Source organism: Gorilla gorilla, chromosome 2 (genome assembly GCF_029281585.2).
Source record: "Gorilla gorilla gorilla isolate KB3781 chromosome 2, NHGRI_mGorGor1-v2.1_pri, whole genome shotgun sequence".
Lineage (NCBI taxonomy): Eukaryota > Metazoa > Chordata > Mammalia > Primates > Hominidae > Gorilla > Gorilla gorilla.
This window is the reverse complement of record NC_086017.1, coordinates 124,075,425-124,098,298: the sequence shown is the minus strand read 5'-3', so window position 1 is coordinate 124,098,298 and position 22,874 is coordinate 124,075,425. Positions and strand designations below refer to the sequence as shown.

Sequence of the window (22,874 nt, the reverse complement as noted above, 5' to 3'; positions counted from 1 at the left end):
TTCCCAATCCTGCACCAAGGTGCAGAAACCCCCACTCACCCAACCACCCAATGTCCTTTCAATTAAGGCAAGCTGCATTGTCAGGCAGGTTTCAGTGACTGCCCAGGTTTTGGTGGAAAAGAGGGTTCTGCAAGGTTGGGCCAAAGAGGGAGCCCTACTCCTGAAAAGAGGACTGCTGGTCACAGCCAGAGGAAACCTTGAGGGGCCTATCTCCCTGACTCTCTGGACTCAACACTGGGAGCCATCTGGCTCTTCCCCCACTTCCATCTTTCTGGGGCTTCCCTATCCAGGAAGGGCTTTTCCCAGGACTGTGCATATCTCACCAATGACAAGCTGCCAACTCTGACTGGCTTTTCCCTGACTGTAGAACCAACCATGCGCAGAGGCCTTGAGGTCCAGGTGCAGACCCATAAAGGAAGCCAGCTTGGGCTTATGAACACAGTACTTTCCCTTGTGCCTCCACTTCTCTACCTATACAACTTACCATAATTGACAAAACTCTTCAAATAGACAAATTCTCCAAGAATATGGGTTCTCGTGGGAGAATTGTAAATCAGCAGCTCATCTCAAGCCAAACTAATAATAATGATGATAATAACAGAGACCATCAAAGCCTCTACCCTAAGCCAAGCACTCTTCTAAGGAGATTATATGGATAATGCAGTTCAAGGCAGTATGACCTCTTGTTGTGATCTGAGAAATATTCAGAAACTAGAATATAGATGTCTTGAAGGCAGTAGGCATAGTGCTCATTATCTGTTAACTGGTCAATTGAAAGGCCACCCTGATGGCTACAAATGTCTTCAGGCCCCTATGGCAATTGACTGAAGAGGCATGAATGTACTGATGTCAGGCAAGGCTTATTGTTGATATTCGGATAAGCAGTAACAGTTCCGTGCTAAACCTCAAGTGATTGAGGAGAGGCAGGCTACAGTAGGCATCACAAGCTTTAGTGGGTAGCATTATTTCCACAAGGGAGACAGGTCAGCACCCCCTAGCCAGGTTCATCTTGGCTGAGATGCACAGAAATGAGGTCTCACTACCTTTCCCCCCATCCAGATTAAGGGTATTAACACTGGCATTTTGGTTAATTTCTCATGTGGGGAAAGTTAGTTCTGCCTGCTTAAGATTCCATCTCAATTGGACACGCAGTTCCTCTTTACTTCCTGACTTTCAAGGGATCTGGAACTTAGTTATTAAGGGGTCTCCCCATTCCAATGGCTTGGAGGCTGGCTTTTTCTGGAGAGGGACATGGAATGGTGGTCAGTAAAACCAGAAGCCCACCCTCATGTCTACAGGTTGCTCTGGAGAGAAAGTACTAGAGAAGACCCAGACCACACCAGAGACTTCTTTCCACCAGCACTGGCTGAAGCATCCCACGTGGAGAAAGACCCATTCTGCGCTCTCTGCACCTCCTGCTCTGACTGAAGACCACACCACTGGGAGGTTCTGGATAAGCCTACTGTACAGAATGCCACTCCTTTTGATAAAGGTGAGTTTTCTTCATGTATTACAAGATATTTATAAATTAGCCTTTCTGAGATTCCCCCATTCCCCCCACATTAGGGAAAAAAAAACAATAACAAAATGCTTTTTCAGATCATACATTTGTCTTTTGGTTCAGAAAATATGGCCCCTGCTCATAGACACATACTGGATACCTGGTGTGTATCCACGGAAGCCAGTCTGGGATTCTTTCTTGGGACTATCGCTGTACCTACTTGTGGGGCAGAATGTAGGAAGTAAGATTTAGAAGTGAAGGCTGGATTTGGTAAGGAACATGGGTCCCACACTTACACAGTTCAGTAATTCTTTATCATCTGCCTCTCCAGGTAAACTGAGGCAAGGGCCAAGGCTTCTAGATGAGGTAATGGTTAGTAACCACCGTTACAGCCTTCCAGGCTCTACAGTTAGACCTAAGAAGACAGGGGCCAGGAGACTGCACCCTGATTCCATAATTAACAAAAGCAAGGCTAGCTTGCTGGTAGAGTGTAGTTCTTTCTCTGAAGAGCTGAAAGGGCTTTAAACACTCCATTGCATTAGCATTCACAGTCTTAGGGACAAACCTGGGACATGTAATATTAGCCAGGCAAATATATAACACTGCACTTCCATGGGGTAGGCAGAGCCACTGAATGGCAGCCCAGCCCTCTTACTGAGTCACTGGTCAGGCTATAGATTAGAGAATGGGCCAGGTGAAGAAAAGAAAACCAGAGGCGGAGGTGGTGTGGACTTGGATCTTCAGCATGGAATTTCCATAGTCCAAAAGCTGACTTTCTGACATGTGCTGTGAGTCTCATTCCTCCTTTGTACAGAACTCTGAAATACCTGGCCAGTGTCTTTCAGCGTGAGAAGGTACTGGCTGGCCTCAGCTCTCTATTTATTCCAAACAGAAGTTGGGGGTTGATTTTTTTTTTTTTTTTTTTTTGACAAGGTCTTGTTCTGTCACCCAGGCTGGAGTGCAGTGGTGCAATCTCAGCTCACTACAACTTCCGCCTCCTGGGTTCAAGTGATTCTTGTACCTCAGCCTCCTGAGTAGCTGGGATTACAGGCGTGTACCACCACACCTGACTTATTTTTGTGGTTTTTTGTTTGTTTTTGTTTTGTTTTTGTTTTTGTTTTTGAGACGGAGTCTCACTCTGTCGCCCAGGCTGGAGTGCAGTGGTGTGATCTCAGCTCACTGCAAGCTCTGCCTCCCAGGTTCACGCCATTCTCCTGCCTCAGCCTCCCGAGTAGCTGGGACTACAGGCGCCCGCCACCACGCCCAGCTAATTTCTTGTATTTTTAGTAGAGATGGGGTTTCACAGTGTTAGCCAGAATGGTCTCGATCTCCTGGTCTCAGCCTCCCAAAGTGCTGGGATTACAGGCGTGAGCCACCATGCCCGGCCTATTTTTGTGTTTTTAGTAGAGATGGGGTTTCGCCACATTGGCCAGGCTGGTCTCAAACTCCTGGCCTCAAGAGGTCTGCCTGCCTTGGCCTCTAAAGTGCTGAGATTACAGGCATGAGCCACTGTGCCCAGCAGGTTTAAATTTAAGTCCCTGCTCCTCAGGGTTGGAACCCTGTCTACCTTTCCTCAGCCCTGAGAGCTTCTCAGCCTGGATCAGATGGTCCACGCGACCCCCCACCCCCAGCCCCTCCAATTCACATGCACTTTCCTTTCTCTTAAATGTGGTCCAGAGTTGGAGTGGGCTTGGAAGAGATTCCTCATTCTATGCCTTATAAAATCCACCATCATCACCTGTCCTCCAGAGTGCCTTGTGTTGAGAGTGGCTGGTGAGTGTTCTGAATCCTGGGGGTTCTGTCACCAAACTCCAGGGAATCCTAGTCTTCGAGGCTGACTCAAGAAAGAGGCACTTCTTTGCAGGGAAAATGCTCTCAAACTCATTATGCCTTACTGGTCTTCCTCCTCAATGACCACAAAACAGGTCCCTCAATCATTCTCAGGGCTCAACACAGACACCACTGGAACCTGGGCGGAACCAAAAGCAGAAACTCTAGAAGCTAAGGGATCTGTGGCCTGCCACCACCACCGGATGTGGATGTAGGCGTGCAAGAGCGCTGCCTGCCCAGGGGACGCTCACTTCCCCACCGCTATCCGCAGCTCCAAAGTAAGTAAAACAAACTATCGAGGAGGAAGGCAAACAGCCCATGTGCTCCTCGTGTCTTTCTGTTTAGGGATGGGATGGGAAGGTCTGCACAGCTGATACTTCCAGATGTGGAACCCAAACACAGGCAGCTCCTGACAGTTTACCAGCCTGGGCTAAACTCCAGTAGCGCCAGGGCCGGCATGCTCAGTGGAAGCTGATAAAGGGACCACACTGCAGACCTGCAGGGCTCTGGTTGCGGGCGAGGGGTCTCAGCACACAGCTTTGGGCTCCTTTTTCAGTCTCTGCTCCCCAGCTGGAAGTGTGTATGGGGCAGGGAAGGAGAGAAAGCCATACTTAAAACTGAAGGGGATTGCCAAGTGAAAGAAGCTGATCTTGAAAAGGCATAGGCTGTGTGATTCCAACTGCATGACATTCAGGAAAAGGCAAAACTAGAGAGACAATAGTAGATCAGCGGTTGCCAGGGGCTGGGGGAGGGAGGGGGAGATGAATAGGTGGGGCACAAGGGATTTTTAGGGAGTGAAACTATTATTCTGTATGATTCTTTCATGGTGGATATATGTCATCACATATTTTGTCAAACCCAGTAAATGTACAACACAAAGAGTGAACCCTAATGTAAACTATGGACTTTACTTAATAATCATGTGTCAATATTGGCTCATCAATTGTAACAGATATACTGCACCAACATAAGATGTTAATAATAGGGGACCCTGGTGGGGGTTAAGTGATTGGGGGAAATTGGAACGACAAGTCTGTATAGGACTTTTTTGCTTAACCTTTTCTATAAACCTGAAATTGTTTTTTAAAAGGGCTGCTAATTAAAAGCAAAACAAAACAAAACAAAACAAAACTGGAGCTGGAGGCTTGGGCTCTTCTCCCAGTTCCCTGAGAGGCTTACATGTGGGGTTTGGGATTTGCCTGTGTAATTTCTCAGGCACATCTGTCCACCTTTGGTGTCAGCACAAGACCTCTTAGGATCTTTATCCCTATTTTTATTTTTTCTCAGCTTCCAAATCTAGAACCAAGTCAGAAGTGACTGAGACACAATTTAAGTCAGATCTGTCCCCCTCTGGGTGAACATCCCAATGTGTGGTTCCTTACTTCCATGGCCCGTGGCTCTCCAATGGCAGGGACCGTCTGTCACCTGTGTGCCTGGCACAGGGCCAGCCCTACCAGGCTCTCTGGTGTGTGGGGAACTAAACTGTTTTAAAAGTCACCCCCTGTACTTGGCTTGTGGTTCCAAACCAGATTCAACAGAAGTCCAATCAACTCAGGTTGCTAAGGGAGGAGGGCGGCAAAGTGGATGGCCCAGGCACACTCAGGAAATCCCAGATAAAAAATAGGACTGCAAACTGCTGGTGATATGAGAGTGTGAGCTGGGCCCCCCCTGCATCTCCTAGCCAGGCCTAGCACAGTGCTGTGCACAAAGCAGACGTTCAACAGATTCCTCTTAAGTGAATGACGAGAAAGGCAGACAGGACATCCATGCTTACATCCCCTGACATGGAGCAACCGGTACACCCACGGACATTCCTGAGGGCAGTTACCTTGAGGAAGAGAGAAGAAACTGGGCTCTTTCTGTTGCAGCCTTGCACACTGCTTCCTGGCTTCTCTGAAACAGATACTCTTAACAGTAGCATTCTCGGGACATCTCTCCTATTTTCCCCCCATATACATATACTACAGAATGCATTTAACGCATTTTCTTACATAAATCTATATGTAATTATTTCATTTTGTTTGAAACTCCTATTACATTGCTTTTGAGATTCAGAAAAGGCCTGCAAACTAGCAAAAATGAAAAAAAAATGTGAGCACCACTTACCAACCAGGTTCTATTTTAGGCACTGGGAAGACAGTGAGGAAGAAAACAAAGTCCCTGATTCCACTGATCTTCAGTCTAGAGGGGAAGCAGGCAGTAACCAAAAGAACAAATAAACACGAGCCAGGAGGTGATAACATGGAGGAAAAGAAATTAGGTTGAAGGGAGAGAGAATGATGGTGGGAGTGCTGTTTAATAAAGTGCGGTCAGGTTTAGGTGACCATGAAGCAGGGGGCCTGAATGAAATGAGGGAGGGTGCTGTGCAGGCATCTGGGGAGAAGCCTTCCAGGCAGTGGGCAAATGCAAGCACACAGCCCCTGGGAGGAGGCTGCCCAGCCAGTGTGAGCAGCAATGAGGAGGCTAACATGGCTGTGGGAGTAGGCAAGGGGGAAAGGGAGGCCTCCGAGGGAAGGGGTGAGGTGAGGACCCCTGAAAGGGAAGGAGTGAGGTGTTTGGATATTTTCTCTTAATCAAACAGGAAGCCATGGAAGTTCTGAACACAGAAGTGACCCTGTCTAGCTTTTGTTTCAAAAGTGTGACACTGATTTTTCTATGAAGAATGGGTGGAAGCAGGGAGAACACTTATGAAGCTTATTCTGATAATCCAAGCCAGAAATGTTGATAGAACACAGGGCGGTGAGAAGGTACAGAATTCAGGAAACATTTTGAAGGTAAGGCCAATATTACTGGCCAATTTAAAGTGGAGCATGAGAGAAAGAACATAGTCAAGGATGACTCCAAGATTTTTGGCACACCTGGTAGAATGGGATACACTGAGCTGGGGAAGAAGCAGAGGGGAAGGCACGGGGGGTTTATCTATCCAGTGACCAGGACCAAGGACTGGCATCGAATGGTGCACCTGAGGCAGGGCCTTGCCCCTCCATGTGTTCCTCTATCTCTCCATCCTCACATTTCTTTCTCTCCGTAAACCCTGAGCCAGTGAGGACTCTATCAGTGGGCTCTCCCACCTGCTCATCCTTCTAGCTGCCCAATCCTACCAGCAACCCTCCTTTCACTCTGTTCCTTTTTCCTTCCCTAATAATAACAGCTACCTTCTACAGATTGCTCCCAACACATTTCGTGTGCTTTATGTGAATTACCTTGCCACTTCTTTTCAATAACCCTAAGAAACTGGTTCTCAGCGTTTACGTAATTTGCCTAGGGTCACATACCTATCGACTGGCAAAGCCAGAACTGAAACCCAGGCTTGTCTGTTTCCAAAGCCTCCCCTCAACCAGGATGCTGCACAATCTCAAACCTGGAAGTGGCTCCAGAAATATGGCTCCTTGCTGCAACACAGCCATCTTTCCCAGCACTCCACCCTTCTTCTAATAAGATTCATTCCTGACTTCTGTTCTCTCAGATGGGAACTCCAGAAACTTCACAGATGCCTTCTGTTCCTTCCTCTCTCAAAAAAGAATGTTAACCAGAATTATTTGGCCACAAGTCCTTTTCCTCTCTCAATTCCTCCTGGACCTGAGACCCTACATTGCCCGATCCCACAAGGCTGGGAAAGGCAGCTTGTCTGGAGGGATCCAGGAGGGTCTCTGACAACACGACCAAAATGCCTCTAATCCAGGCTCCTGCCCTGAGAAATAAAAACAGAACCACAGAAGCAGATGAATCCCTTGTCCCCAGACTCTAACCTCTGGCCAGTTCCCTACAATTTCTCATCTCCTAACTCAACTTGGGTAAGCACAGAAGCCAACGGCCTTGGGCTTCTGAGGTGAGAAGGCACTTCTCACGTTTAGAGGAACGCTTCTCCCGTTTCACTGCTTCCTCATAATGTTCGAGTAGGCAGCATATAAAAACAGGGAAATAAAGTCACACTGAGTTTCCATGACCTCATTTCCATTACCCAAGTAGCTGGTCACATAATTATATCTTAAACCCAGGTGTCCTGTGTGCCCCCAAACCCAGAAAACCTTGGCTTCAGGTTTTCCATGTTTGTTACAAAAAAACAAGGAACAAGGGTAACTAACTACATGTCCTCTGCAGCCAAATTGCCATCACTCTCCTAAGCCAGTAGAGAAGTCTGCATTACTGTTCTGCAGGTAACTGCCTGTCGAATTCTTTCTGGTGGCTGCTCTATGAGTATTTGCCTGGAAGGTACCATCTTCTGTCAGTTACCTGTCTGTCAAAGCTGCTACTTCCTTCCTCAGGGTGTTTTCTGTACAAGCTGCCACTTCTCCTGACCAGTAAAAAGTATCTACTGGGCCAAATATCTTCTCCCCCTCACCCCACCAAGAGCATGGAGGACCTGCTTGATCAGACTTGCAGAGATCCTAGGAGCAAAAGGATTCATCTGGCAGACGAAGAAGAAGCAGACTCAGGACAGCCAATTCAGACAACATCCCAGGGGAGGGGGGAAAAATCAAGAGACATATTCTGAGATGAAACCTAAGATGGAGGTCGCTTTCACCACTAGCTGCAAAGTCTGACACCAGCTATGCCACAAAGCCATTGGCTGCAAAGTCTGACACTAGCCAAGCCACAAAGCCTGGCTTCTCTTGTGGGGCTGCTGCTGAGCCATTCAGAATCTCCTAGCTGTAGTCCCAGTTTTAAATTTGAGTCTCTTAACATCAAGTCTTATAAAGACCCTCACCTACCCCTTACACTTTGTTAGCTGTAAAAGACACAGTTTTCCCAAAGCTAGAAGAGCTCTGCTTTGCGGGAAAGCTTGCTTCGTTTCTTTTTCATGAAAAACTTGAGTTTTGGACTCGGCAGACCTGCAATGAAATCTTGGCTCTGCCATTTACCAGCTGTGAGACTAGAACAAGTCCCTACGATTATTTAAGCTTCAGCTTCCTTATCTATGGAACAGGATAATAATGCCCCTTTTCCCAGGACTGCTGGGGGATTGCAGGGATAATGCTTGGAGTGCTTTAACACAAGGCCTGGCACACAGTAGGTGCTCACTAAATGGCAGTTACATTCTCTCCATCGCTGGAAGGGCAGTGGAGGCAGGTAGCTCTGCCTCTTTGGCACTGACAAGCCAACCTCAGTTTGCCCTCCAGGTCCACCGTTAATTCCCTAAGCGATGGGGTGAAAGCCTGCACCGGGAGGTTTGCGTCTCCCATGCCAAGTGAGAATAATAATTCTTCCCTCACACGATGAAGGGTACCTGCTGCTTGTGTGTGCTCCTTCTCTTGGGAGGGAGGCTTGCCACATAAACACAAGGCTTCATTTGTAAAATCTGGAACACACATTAACCCCATCACAATACCACCTTTGGGCAACCTGTTCAATTCTTTTCACCACACTCAAGACCTATATGGTGTGTCAGTGACAAAGGGACTGGTTGCCAATGCAAAACCCACCTATAGAAAGCCACGTTGTTGTTCCTCTCTGGGGAGGAGAGCTGAGCTCCCCCACCCCACTTCTCCCATTGTTGAAGACCACCCAGTGAAACTTGCTGGCAAGCTGCCACAGTCCAGACAGGCAAAGCCAGGCCTAACTTCCCAGCCTCCATCCAGCTCTGCAACAGAAGCCTATAGAATGAAAAGCACCTGACTGTGGGGCCTTCACAGATGGCAGACCACCAAAACTCTGAAGGCAGGGTTGCAGGTGATTATTTCAGAAGTCTGTACATTGGATGATCCATTAGACTCTTGGCTATAATATAGCAGATTCATATATAACTTGTTCACTACAAAACATCCATTCATAATGACAGAGGTAAACAGCCGTGAATTTCCATGACTTGATGTGGTCTCACTTGCAAAAGAGGGCACTGTGTTGACTGATTGCATTTTTAAGTCTCTCTCACTTGGGCACAGCTATGTAAGAAGGAAGAGCTCCCCTCACACCACTATGAAATGATAGTCATAAGACCGAAAACAGAAAGACAGAGCAGCCTCTGCTTTCACAGAAAAACGAATAAACCCAGAACTCCCCAATTTTCCTCTCCAATTAACTGTGACCCACACCTAATAAACCTGCTAGGATTGTAATATTAGGTAAGCTCAGACTAGTAAAGGCACTTGGCTGGGAGTAATCTGGAAAAATACTGGCAGAGCCAGGGAAGGTGGGGGAGGGCTCTCTTCCAAAGTCCAGTTCCAACCTAGACGTGGTGGCGGGGGCTCCAAGGCCTCCACGGCCAGCCAGTTCCACAGGCTCCACTTTCCTCACCTGTAGCTCCCATCCTGTGTGCTATCTTCCTCTTAGCAGTCAAGGAAGTTTCTGGGCAACTTGAGAGCCCGGCAACTTTCACGTCCTTAAAATAAACGTCTCCTCACTTGGTACTGTGGGAATGATTTCAGAGCCACAGACGGTAAAACAAATGGCAAATGGAATTGAAAGGTAAAAAGCTGAATTCAGGCATGTATTTCTAGGATTCTCAGCTAAAATCTCATGTAGATGAAAATTTTTACAAAAACACACACTTCTCCTTTTCTCCCCGAAAGCTACTCAATAGTTGGTTTTAGGAACTTAAGACCCAGATTTCTGTGTTTTTGCACAGTTAATGCTGATACCAGGTTTTAACTTTCCAAAAAGTATTTTGAAAAAAAAACTATTCTGAACATGAAATGTTGTGTCTCGAGCATACTTAGGCCTACCATTCAGTGAGGAAAATGAGTTTTAGGGAAGAAAATAATGAACAACACGTACAAGGAGAGATAAAAGAACACTTTGGTACTACTGGTCCCATCTCTGCTTTTAAGACTTTGCCTGAGATTGCAACTCCTCTCTCTCTCAAGAAGTCCTCTCCCATCTCCCATCTCCCATCTCCCATCTCCCATCTCTCTTTCTTTTTTTTTTTTTTTGAGATAGGGTCTCACTCTGTCACCCAGGCTGGAGTGCAGTGGCACCATCTCAGCTCACTGCAACTTCAACCTCCTGGGCTCAAGGGATCCTCCCGCCTCAGCCTCCCAAGGAGCTGGGATTACAGGCACATGCCACCACGCCTGGCTAATTTTTGTTTGTTTGTTTGTTTGTTTGTTTGTTTGTTTGTTTGTAGAGACAGAGTTTTGCCATGTTGCCCAGGCTGGCCTGGAACTCCTGGGTTCAAGCAGTCTTCCCACCTTGGCCTCCCAAAGTGTTGCGATTACAGGCATGAGCCACTTTGCCAGGCCAAGAAGTCTTTCTTAATGGACCCATTCCAAGCACTTCAACCCTAGAGTTTGCATTGCAGTGCTCTGCATTTCCCTTCAGGTCAGTAATAGGATTCTGGATGGCGCATGGGCTCTGGTATTAATTCCTGCCAGCCCACACCTGATGCCAGGCACACAGCAAGCACTCAATAAAAGCTTGTTGAAAGGATGAAGGCGACAACCTCCACCTACTTCACCACCTTCATCTTGTCCAATACTGTCCAAACTCACTTTGGAGAAGAATAAACATTCTTTGCTCTACTTTCCACTGCTCAGCTTCGGGTAATTTTTCTTCAACCCTACCCACCCTACCCATATTATGCACTTTCCTGTTGCTAACCAGCAGAACGGGTTGAGACTTTCCTCAACATTTTCTCTGGCAACTGAATTAGGTTAACTGTGTCTTTCTGCTCTGATTTCCTCTTACTGGCCAATAATCCTGTCCCAAACATCAAAGGCCTTCTTTGAAGAGAAGGCCAAATTCACCATTAGGAAAAGAGAAATTATTTCCTAACTTTATTTCAGAAGATGGGAAGAATCACAATCCCGCTGATTTTTGTGAGATAAACATTGCCCAGTACATCAGACCACAAGGCATTTGCTGTGATACCACTGACAGAGACATAAACACATGGCTTTCCTCACCCAAACCTACGCGGGACTTTTACACAGCAAGCTTGGACTCCAAATCCCATAGTAAACGGTTTGTATCTAACATGTCTGACAGAGCTTGCCACAGAGCAAGGGGGTTCACATAGCCATCACAGGCTTTGACTAAAATAGCATATGAACCGAACTAGAACTAACCTGAAGTTTAGTCCAGATTCCACTCAAAGTTGGACTCCCAATACTTGAGGATGAGAAAAACTATCTCTAAGTGGTAACACAAAACATGAACAAATGGCTGACCTAATAGGCCAGAGCTATCAGACTGAACAGAAAACCTCACCTACTTCTACTTTCGAGCTGCTACCCTCAGACGGTATAAATGTTGACAAGACTTCATGGGTCGTGGGTTCCAGGAAGCTTGTTCTGAAACTGAGGAAAAAGAGAATTATCTCATCTTTTGAACAAAATAAACAGTTCTGAAGTATTTGCTTTTTACAAGGGCATTGCTATAAACCATAGTAAGTCCTTATCAATACATTTTATAAATAAGAAAACAGTAGAAAAGCGATTTTTCTAAGACCATAGGCCTCCCGAAATGTCCAGTTTCCTGGCTCCCTGCTGAAATGAACAACGGATTAAGAACAATGATTATACTTTACAAAACAATTACCTTTATGTTCAGCAGTCCATTTTCATCAATAGTCATCAAATATTTCTTAAGAACACATTATAAACAGGCCTTATATAAAATTAGTCAGGCTTACATGGAAGGGATTTGGGGTGATAAGACAGAGGGCAAGGAATGAACTCAGCAAAAATCAAGGGTCAGCTGCTAGATTGGAGAAGGTGGCTCCTACTGAAGTAATACTATCATGAGGTAGGACAGAGCTACACAGCAGAGCTTTAAGAAATTAGGGTTTTAAACCTAGGTTGTTTTAAAGCTGGGTGGTGACTTGATTATAGGACTCATGGAGAATGGGTGGGATGGTCATAGGTTGGCACTGGGGGCCCAGCCACGTACCAGCAACAATTGTCAAGAGCATCAACAAGTCTGGTGGTGGCAGGAATGAAAAAGATGGTGGAGTAAGAAAAGGAAGGGCAGGAAAGAGCAGGCAAACTTGGGGAAGGTGTCTAACTGGGTGGCAGTAGAGATGTAGGAATAGATTAGTTCAGTGGTTTGAGTCAGTGTGAATGGAGTTCACAGGCAGAGCTTAGACTCCAACCCCAGTTTCCTAACCCTCCTAAAGGCAGTGCCATGTGAGATGGATCCTCTAAACCTCCCTTCCTGCATTCCACCGCCTCTTCTCTATCCGTTACCAACCCTGAGGGCTCCAAAGAAGCAAAACCTTCTTTAGGCAAGCTTTTCATAAACACGGGTTTATAGATTAAAAACAAACACCCTCTCCCATCCCACCCCCTAACCCCAAATATTTGAGTCAATCTCATAAATTATGAAAATGTTACATGTTAAGGCTCCACGTGGGAGCACACTTAGGATTTGGGTCTTTCCAACCAACAGCAAAGTAGTTGGCTACATCTGTTCTCTGCGTCTTTAGTCAAAAATGTAGAGACACTTCAGGGCTGTCTGATGACAAAAGTTCATACTCTTATCACAACTATGTAAAAAGTATGCATGCACATGATGAGCAACACAAGTCCATAGGATTGTGGATAATTTTAAAAACATTGTCTTAATTAGAAGTAGATGCTTGTGCAATAAATAAAAACTGAGGAGGAACCATCATTTGACTGATCAAGCTTACTTTCCTGGGACAAGGAAGCTTTCAGCCTGGTGCCTGATGCACTGAAAATGTTTGCTGAATTGAAGTATGGAGATGACAAGAAGTTACATATGTTAGAGTAAGTAGATTTTTCTAAATGGAACATATTATTTTCTTTCCTCTCCCTCTCAAATTTCGATTCTTTTCTCCTGTCCCATATTTTCCCAGATAGCAAGAGGGCTTAGAGTTTGGAGGAAAGAAAGCAACTTCCAAATATATAATATCTTTTGGTGCCAAGTTAACATTTTCTTATTCAGAGGCCACAAGGTATTGGATAACAATTATTTGGTGCACCTGAGTTTTCTGTTGTAGTTTGAAAGACACAGAGATAAACCCTAATTCATTAACCACATCAGTGGCTTTGCCGAAATTTGAACCCAGACCCCCTAGGGGACATGGAACACTATGACACATCAGGCTCACTTCTTGCTCTCCTTTTTCAAACCGTGGGGGGTCCATGTGAAAGTCAACTGAATTATTTCATGGGTAAAATCTCTCATTCATTCTTAGGGCATGGAAACCATGTTGTTGAAGACAGCCGGGATCCCAAACACTTGAAAAAGCACTTCAAAAAAAAGGAAAATCTCTGGACCCATTTGGAGGGTGGAAAGGAACATAAATCACACAGCTTACCAAGAATTGGCTCACCAATTAACAGCTAAGCAGAGTCCTCTCTATTTTTTCCCCACACCCTCCCTCTCCAGTTGTAGTCAAAGAATCAACCATTCTGGCTTCTAGCAACCTCTTTTCCCAAGTAAAGCCAGTGGCCTATGGCGTGGGGGACAACTGCTCCCTAGCGAATGTCTCTTGCAGTGAAGCATTTCTGAAGTATCTCGATAGAGGATAAAAGAGACAGTGTCTGAGGTCTCAATCCTCAGGCTTCATAAGTGTGTAGACACCCTCCAGCCTCCTCAAGGCCCAAATTCTTAGTGACAAATCTATACAGGGGAGGACAGTGTCAGCAAAGCGGCCCAATGAGGCAACTCTTCTTTCTTTCATTTTACCTCTTTGCATAAACTCATTTGAAAAACTCATAGCAGGAAAATAATAACTGTACTGCTGTTTCTGCCCGGCCTCTGTCCCACTGACCCCAAGGTGCTTTCAGATTACCACGAGAAGCTTCTGGGTCTCAATTATGAGACCATTAAAAAGTACCAATTATAAGACCTCAGAAATGTTTCTGGGAAACCTGTTACACACCTCAAAATGGCTAACCTCTTGCCTCAGATTTACTTTAAGTTCAGAAAACAGGTCACCCAGATGTATGGGCATCCTAGCCCCCACAAGCAGCCCAAGACTGTGGTTTAATATTTTCCATGCTGCCCTTAAGAAAACGAAGATTGATTTATTGGCTGTAACCAAAGGGATGAAAAAAACCATCACAGAGCTGGGCTGCCTGTTTAAGACCCAGTCGTGGAATAAATCAGAAATGTGTGCACACTGAAGAAGTTTTAAAATGACATTCATCCAATGGTCAATGGGTACAGAGTTCTGGACAACAAAGAACTAGGTGACAAACGTGTGCTGGGCACAGTGCATCTGCAGGTGGCACAAGGGCCTGAAATCAAAATATAATCTTCACTCAGTCCACTCAAAGAGGTAACTCTGGGTCAAAAACTTAGGCGAACCCATTTGAACTTGCAGAGAAGGGATGAGGGGAGCAGTAGAACACCCCACCACACCCAAAAAGTGCCTGTTTGGGATTGCTGGTGTGTGGTTTCGGTATTCTTAGCTCTACTGCCACATCTCTGGAGGAGCACAACTCTGTTCCAAGCAACTCTGGCACTGCCACCCCCATCCCCAAAACAAAACTCTGCCACACAAATCCCCAAGACTCCATTAACTCCTTCAGGTCTGCCTGCCTCTCATCCCTCAGCATTCTCCCATCACCTGGAAAAGCAAATTAATACTGAACATCCTGAAAGTCAAGCAGGCCCTTCAACACCCCCATGAAAATTCTTCCTGGGTTCCCTGCCCTCCCCACAGCCCCGTCCCACTGGTTCCAGAGATTCATTTCCCACACCTTCTCACAGTTACATCAACAAAAACCCCAGGACGCTGCTGGCGCGAACACGCACACACGCGCGCGCACACACGTACACGCACACACGAACTCTCTCTCTCACACACACACACACCTCTTTCATCTTTGCCCCAGCCCCTCAGACACCTCGGGCCACTCGGCTTCAGCCTCGCCCCTCTGCGCCAACAGCTAGGGATGCTTCCCTCAAGCTGCGTCGCTCCCGGTCCGCTGAGTTCCTCATTTTAGTGTTTTTCCTTTAGAAGACGCCAACTGTGAGAAACCCTCACCCTCCAAAGAGGCCGAGTGCGTGTTGAGTGACTCTACGCATTTGCCGCCACGCCTCGGGTTCCCCCCACGGCCTGGAGCATGGGGCCGGGGCGCTGGTGTCAACCTTCAGTGGAAGTTTGGGAGGCTGGCCGGATCCTTCTTCCACCCGAGAAGCTTCCGGGAACCGCGGAGGCGAAACCACCATCGCCCGGCCAGACCGCTGCGGCAGGGAACGAGATGCGGCGCCCCTGGGCCCCGTAGCGGCTGCAGCCCCCGGGACCCCCGCTGCCCGCCTAGCCCCAACTTCTCAGCCCGGCGCCCGGCGCGCCCAGCCTCGGCCGCAGCTCCCAGCCCCGGGCGCCCGGCCGAGCGCTGGGACCCGGCTCCCGCCGCCGGCACGTCCCCCGGCAGCCACTCGCTGGCGCTGCCTCGGCCTGCGGCCGCCTCCCGCCCCCTCCTCTCCCCGAACCAACAATAAACACAACTTTTTATGAAACGAAAACAAACTTCAGCGACGTGACTCACCTCTGCTGCAGCCGGCGCCTGGGAAGGGCGAGCCGGGGCCCGGGGGCCAGCGTGGTGGGCGCGAGGGAGCCACACAGCGCAGCGCCGCACGGACACACAACACGCTCGGTGACACCGGGGACACACAACACGGGCGAGCGGCCGCGGCTGGAGCAACAAAGGAGCCGAGGACCGAGAAGTTGCGGGCCGGAGAGGGAGGGCGCGTGCGGGCGCTTTGTGGCTGTGGCGGGCGTGAGGGTGTGCGCGCCGTGTGTGCGCGTGTGTCTCTTCTGTGTGTGTTTGTGTATGCGTGTGTGTGTCTCTGTGTGTGTCTGTGCGCGCGCGGCGGCTGACACCGGCGGGCCGGGGCTCAGGGTCCCCGCGGCAGAAAGCGGCGGCCGCGGGGGCGGCAGCAGGAGGACAACGCAGGGGACGCCGCGCCCAGCGCACCCGGTCCCTCCATATGGAAGAAGCTTTTTGGATGACTGAACTCGCAAACAATTCCTTCTTTTGCTTCTCCTGCCTAGGAGCCTCCCATTACCGTGCGAGGAGGAGGAGGAGGGAGTGGAGGAGGCTGGGAGGAGGAGGAGGAGCAAAATGGAGCAAAGAAAAAGTCTTGGAAAGGAAGCTGGAAAAAAAAGTCCCCCAAACTCTAGGGCAGTTTTCCCGTTAACACCCAGTTTTTGCTGTGCCTCAGAGCCGCGCTCTCCTCCAACTTCTTTTGCTTTCCCATACCAAAAGCACCATCTCCCTTTTCCCCGAACCCAGGGGGCTCCCCTGAAGCCTTCACTTTCTCTTTAGCTTCACCTCGCACCCTTGCTCTTCCATGTACAATCCTTCCCTCCTTTCGCCTAGTCTCTTCCAAGACTTTCCTGACACCCACCTCTCAATGGTCTTCTTCTGCAAGACAAACTGTTGGATAAATCATTAAAAGCAAACTCATCAGAAAATGGGACAGCGGCGGTGGAGAAAATGATAACGAAACCAATCTCAGGGAAGCCTTAACGCAGCCTCCCCCGACCCCCTCGGTCGGTTGGGGAGGGTTTGCCGCGTCGTCCACTGACAGCGCCCTGACCTCCATTCATCATCCCAGGATGGAGCAGGGAGGAATGGGGAGAGAGAGCTGGGGCTGGGTCTGGGGGCATGGGTTGGGGGTGCTAGTGGCCACGGAAAAGTTAGTTACCTATGCGTGTGTATGTGTACGCGCACGCGCGCGTGTGTGTTGGTCAGAAAACTTTCAGAGCTGTGGTTCTCAAACTTGAGCTGTAGCAGGACTCCCTGGAAGGCTTGCTAAATCCCTTTGCTGGGCCCCACCTCCAGAGTTTCTGATTCAGTAGGTGGACCTGGGAATTTGCATTTCAAATAGGTTCCCAGGTGATGCTGATGCTGCTGGTCAGGGGCCACGTTTTAAAAACTACCTTTCCAGGGCAGTGAGAAGGCAAATGTTGAGTTGGTGGCAAATTGGATTCCCTTCTTATTTTTTAGGAATGAAGCACAGGTTGTGAGCGGTCATCCATTCCGTATCTTCATTGCAGCTGAGAAAACCAAGACCCAGCAGGGCTAAGCCATTTGTTTAAAGTGAACTGGGAGTTTGTGCCAAGCTGGTGAGGAAGCTGTCCTGGAAATAAGACAGCCAGGCTAGTAGTAGGGTGAATGGGGGTGCTGCCTTCCCTGTGTGGCTGGACAGCTGCACTGGGAGTCAGGAAGCCACTGTGACTTTGGAAAGTCACTTAACTTTTCTGGGCCTCTGGGGGTTTTGTGTGTGTGTGTGTGTGTGTGTGTGTGTGTTTGTTTGTTTTTTGACAGAGTCTCACTCTGTCGCCCAGGCTAGAGTGTAGTGGTGCAATCTCGGCTCACTGCAAAGTCTGCCTCCTGAATTCAAGAGATTCTCCAGTGTCAGCCTCCCAAGCAGCTGGGATTACAAGCACCTGCCACCATGCGCGGCTTTCACCATGTTGTCCAGGCTGGTCTTGAACACCTAGCCTCAAGTGATCTGCCCACCTTGGCCTCCCAAAGTGCTAAAATTACAGGCGTGAGCCACCTCACCCGGCCCTGTTTTGTTTTTTATTAACTTGTTTCTTGTCAGTAAACATACATACTTTACACTGAGTATAGGACTCTAATTGAATCTGAACCAAAAGACCTTTACAAAGGAAACATAAATGTATTTTATTCCATATTTTGCACTATTCTTTCTCCTGTATTTAGTCATTCAGGCAGAAGCCAATTTCGTTTTTGATTTATCAAGTACTTTCAGCTCTGTGCCTGGATTCTTAGGCATGTTCCTCTGGCAAAATGGATTTGGAGGATGATCCATTTTCAGCAAGAAGGTGAAAAGGACTCTGAACTCTCTCTGTGAATTATCCACCTACATTTCCTTTTCCTACTTAATCATCCTAATTTTCCTTCCCTTTTAATCTCTAACAATCTCCCCCAACATTCTCAAAGACCTATTTTTCTTTCCAGTCATTGACTATATTAGCTTCCACTTTCTTTTGTCCTCCTTCCGAGGCACAATTCGGGACTACAAGGCCTGGGGTCCACCCTGGGTACAGAACTTTTAATTCCCCCAAGGGAATGGGTCAACCAGCTTCCTCTGCAGTGATAGCACTCCTTCTCCCCAGGGACCCAAGCAGCGTATCCAGCCTTCTGTTTTTCAAAGATGATTCCAAGTACCACTCAATGAGAACGTGATGCATGAAGGTCTCAGATTCATTCTTTTTTATTCCTGTATATATTATTCGTTGCTTGACATCTCAAAGATATCTTCTACCCCTTCTGTCATCTTTCTCCTATGACTCTCCATTCTCTTACTCTGGTCTTTGGGTCCACACAGCCCTAGGCTCTGAGTTAAAGCATCAGAACACAACAGAACACAAAGAATGTAACAGTCCCTACCAGCACCATTTAGTCAGGAGAATGACACACTGCCTTGTTCCTTCATGCATGCAGGCTGCTCACCTTTCTTTCTTTCTTTTTTTTTTAAGATGGAGTCTGGCTCTCTCACCCAGGCTGGAGTGCGGTGGCATGATCTTAGCTCACTGCAACCTCCACCTCCCCGATTCAAGCAATTCTCCCTGCCTCAGCCTCCCGTGTAGCTGGGATTACAGGTGCCTGCCACCACGCCAGGCTAATTTTTTTTTTTTTTTTTTTTTTAAGTAGAGAACGGGTTTCACCATGTTGGACAGGCTGGTCTCGAACTCCTGACCTCAGGTGATCAGCCCGCCTCAGCCTCCCAAAGTGCTGGGGTTACAGGCATGAGCCACTGCTCCCGGCCTGCTGCTCACCTTTCTTATAGTTTAGGCAGAATTCAGATCACAGCTTAATAAAGAGGACTTAATTCTGCTGGCAGCATCAAGCACACTGTTGGTACCTCAGATATGTTTATTGTTTTTATTGCTCTTTGTATTAATGTGATTGTGTTTATTACTACTAGTCCTGTAAGAACAACGTATCTGAATTTTCTCCCCACTCCATTTTGCCTGGAGGGTATTTCTTGCCTAATTCCCTCCTCCCCTTTCAATTAGTTTCTCTATCTTAACCCACCCCAACCCATTCCAGCATCTCTAGCCATTTCAAGACAGTTAGGTGGAGTCAGGATTTTGTAAGGTGCTTTTTGCTACTGTCCATTCTGTTGATGGTGATTTACCTCTAGCACCTTGCTTTCTTGGAAATGTTATGGGCCTCCACCAAGAAGGAAGCATTTGGTATGGAAGTGATCATCACATTAATTTAAGTGCTTGGTCGGGGGAAGGAGTGGGGAGGTGAGTAGGGATTGTAGGTCTATATAAGTCACTATGTTGCTAGGCTGTGCAGAATAAACTGGAAGGAATTCAGTGAATGACATGAAAAGACGTGGTTTCCTCTCAGTGTGCTGTAGATACTCTACCTGTATCATATAAACAGGGATCTCCTTGACTGTGAAAGATATCTGGAGAGGATTATGCTGACAAAATTATTAAGATGTAGACAAGAAAGAAGGACTTGATGATGTTTTCCTCTGTTTTAATATAAATCTGCTTTCCTGATTATAAAATATGTGCACTGACAAAAATTTAGAAAATATAGAAAAACACAGAAAAGAAGAAAATCAACGTAAAGTTACTACCCAGGGATAACATTGTTATTAACATAGAGGAGTGTTTTTTCTAGTCATTTTTCTTTCTTGTTTTTGTTTCTCATCAATACAAATAAACACGTTATCGACACTGAGTATATGATTCTAATTGAATCAGAATTGGAAGACATTTAAAGGGAAACATAATTGGGGTGAGTTTATTCAATATTTTATACAATTTTTAATGCATCTGGTAATTCAGGCAGGAGCCAGCTTCTTCACTGATTTATCTGGTACTTTCATATTTTACAAATTTGGGTTCATTGTACATACAGGTTATCATGCTTTTAAATTTAACATTTTAATGATTATTTTCCCCATATGTAATCTTCAAAATTTGACTTAACTGCTGCGTACTATCCCATCAAAGAGAGAGATTGTTATTTATTCAACCATTCTCCTATTGTTACAAATTTAGATTGTTTCCATTTTTATTATCATCCTGTATTGCAGTTGACTAAACATCTAGCTATAAATCTTTTTGTTCTGATTATTTCCTAAGGGTAAATTCATGTAAGTAGGAGTTTGGGATCAATGGATAGGATATAACATTTTAAATGCTTTTAGTTGGTATTACAAAATTGTCCTCCAGTGGTTCCAATGTACATTTCCATCTCTCAGATTATTTTAATTAAAAGCAACAATGAGATCATCAAACACAAGGTCCCAAGTGAAGACTTGATTGAATTATCTAGTTTGAATGATTACACTGAACAATAAAGAAAACAACTGCCAAATATTCACTTTAGTGGAAACAACACTCCAATGGGAAGAGCTGGACACTAATTGCTTACCCTATGAACTGGATCATATTTATGATTTTATTTAACCTTTTCAACAAGCCTCTGAGAAATAAGCTAATGTTTATTGAGCACCTTCCTCTCCCAGTCTCTCTCCTGGATTCTGTGTGTACCTTCCATCTTGAATCCCCATAACGACCTTGTGCTATATAGGTGCAATTATCTCCATTTTATAGATAAGGAAAATTAAATAACATGCCTGAGATCCCCAACAACTAAATGGTGGTACGAATTCCAAACCCAAGATTTTTCCAGTGAAACACACTACTTCACAACTATTTCATGAATTGCAGGCTACTTCTTGGAGTAAAAAAAACTGTTTAGAAAATGCCCAAATTTTGTCTAGCCATTAAGAAGTATTTTATGGGCTTTCCAAGGAGTGTTTTTCTTTTTTCGAAAGAGACATTCAAGTGCATTCCAAGAACTAAGGTAACTTACTAATTGTAACTAATGTAAGAGTCTAAGGATATTATATACAGGAAGAGAATGGAGTTCTGATGTATGGGTTAAGATTAAAAATGAGATACCAGCCAGGTGCGGTGACTCACGCCTGTAACCCCAGCACTTTGGGAGGCTGAGGGGGGCGGATCACGAGGTCAGGAGTTTGAGACCAGCCTGACCAACATGGTGAAACCCCACCTTTACTAAAAATGCAAAAATTAGCCAGGCGTGGTGGTGCATGCCTATAATCCCTGCTACTCAGGAGGCTGAGGCAGAAGAGTCGCTTGAACCCGGGAGGCGGGAGGTTGCAGTGGGTTGAGATCGTGCCACTGCACTCCAGCCTGGGCGATAGAGCAAGACTCCATCTCAAAAACAAAACAAAACAAAAAAACGAGATACCAAAATTCACAGTTTTAACAATAATTAGTAAATTGGCTTTTGTACACATAACTATTCTCAAAAGCTTATATTTGGATAAAGACATTTTATCTTGATAAATGATACTGGAAATGAGATATTCATGAACCCAACTTTCTGCTTTAAAATTCAAGCTGTTGAGTGTATAAAGTGTCTATTTATTAAGGCAATATCTCAGTACAATTTCAAGATGCATAACATAATCCATTAATTTATAATTAGGAAAATTAGCCCTCATTTGCTCTTGACTGGACCATTAACTAGTTATCTGAGTTGGCTTACCTTTCTATGCTGGGTATTGCAAGGGCTGCTGGAGAAGAAATATGCCCAGTTGCTCTAAAATAGTTGTTGACTGAAGGAAGAATGATGAATGAAAGTATAAGATTGACCTATGCAACAATTAGTAGAAACAATGCAAGACAGCATATAATTAAACCCTAAATTGCATGGTTCAGGCAGAACTACAGGTGAGCCTGGTATGATGCCATCTATTCCTTATACAAGTTGAACTGGCTGGGACTGACTTCTCTAGCCCCAGGCTGTCAACTCAGGCATTCCTACTGGCTATATGTTCCGTTGACTTTTAGGAATTAATCACCAGATCCCCACAAGGCTGCCTATGGACAAGTGTACCCTAGGGGGAGAATGATATTTTATTTATTTATTTAGAGACAGGGTCTCACTCTGTCTTCCAGGCTGGAGTGCAGTGGTGTGATCTTGGCTCACTGCAACCTCTGCCTCAGCCACCTGAGTAGCTGGGATTCATGCCCAGTTGATTTTTTTTTTTTTTTTGACAGTGTCTCGCTCTGTCACCCAGGCTGGAGTGCAGTTGTGTGATCTCGGCTCACTGCAAGCTCCGCCTTCCGGTTCACGCCATTCTCCTGCCTCAGCCTCTCGAGTAGCTGGGACTACAGGTGCCTGCTACCAGGCCAGCTAATTTTTTGTATTTTTAGTAGAGACAGTGTTTCTCCAAGTTGGCCTGGCTGGTCTCGAACTCCTGGGCTCAACTGGTCCACCTGCCTCGTCCTCCGAAAGTGCTAGGACTACAGGCGTGAGCCATTGTGCTTGGCCGAGGATGAGATTTTAAAAAAAAGAATATTGTGGAATCAAGACAAACCTGGGTTTGAATCCAGTCTTAAATAAGCTGCATGAGCTTAGACAAATTAATTACATCCCTAAACCCTAGTTTCTGTGAATATTGGAAATAATATATATGTACTATTTCTCTCTCTATATATGTATACATATATATACACATATATGTATACACATATATATACACATATATATACACATACACATATATATATGTGTATATATGTATATATAAACACACATATATATATGTGTATATATGTATATATAAACACACATATATATATGTGTAT

The 22,874-nt window shown here is 46.1% G+C and overlaps 1 protein-coding gene across 16 annotated transcripts in view; it reads right to left on the bottom strand.

Annotated features, from left to right (window-relative positions):
• BOC (BOC cell adhesion associated, oncogene regulated) overlaps positions 1-16,906 on the bottom strand; it is a 76,664-nt gene extending 59,758 nt beyond the window's left edge. For 2 of the 16 annotated variants that reach the window (XR_010132901.1, XM_063704035.1), the window contains exons 1-2: positions 15,733-15,871; positions 11,477-11,565 (exon numbers count right to left, since the gene is read on the bottom strand). The gene's annotated coding sequence lies outside the window, so the exon portion shown is untranslated. Of the gene's footprint in view, positions 1-11,334; positions 11,566-15,055; positions 15,558-15,732 lie in introns of those variants that run through there. The other 14 variants (XM_055381626.2, XM_063704034.1, XM_019024197.4 and 11 more) reach the window with 12 other exon arrangements.
• Positions 16,907-22,874: the final 5,968 nt, after the last annotated feature.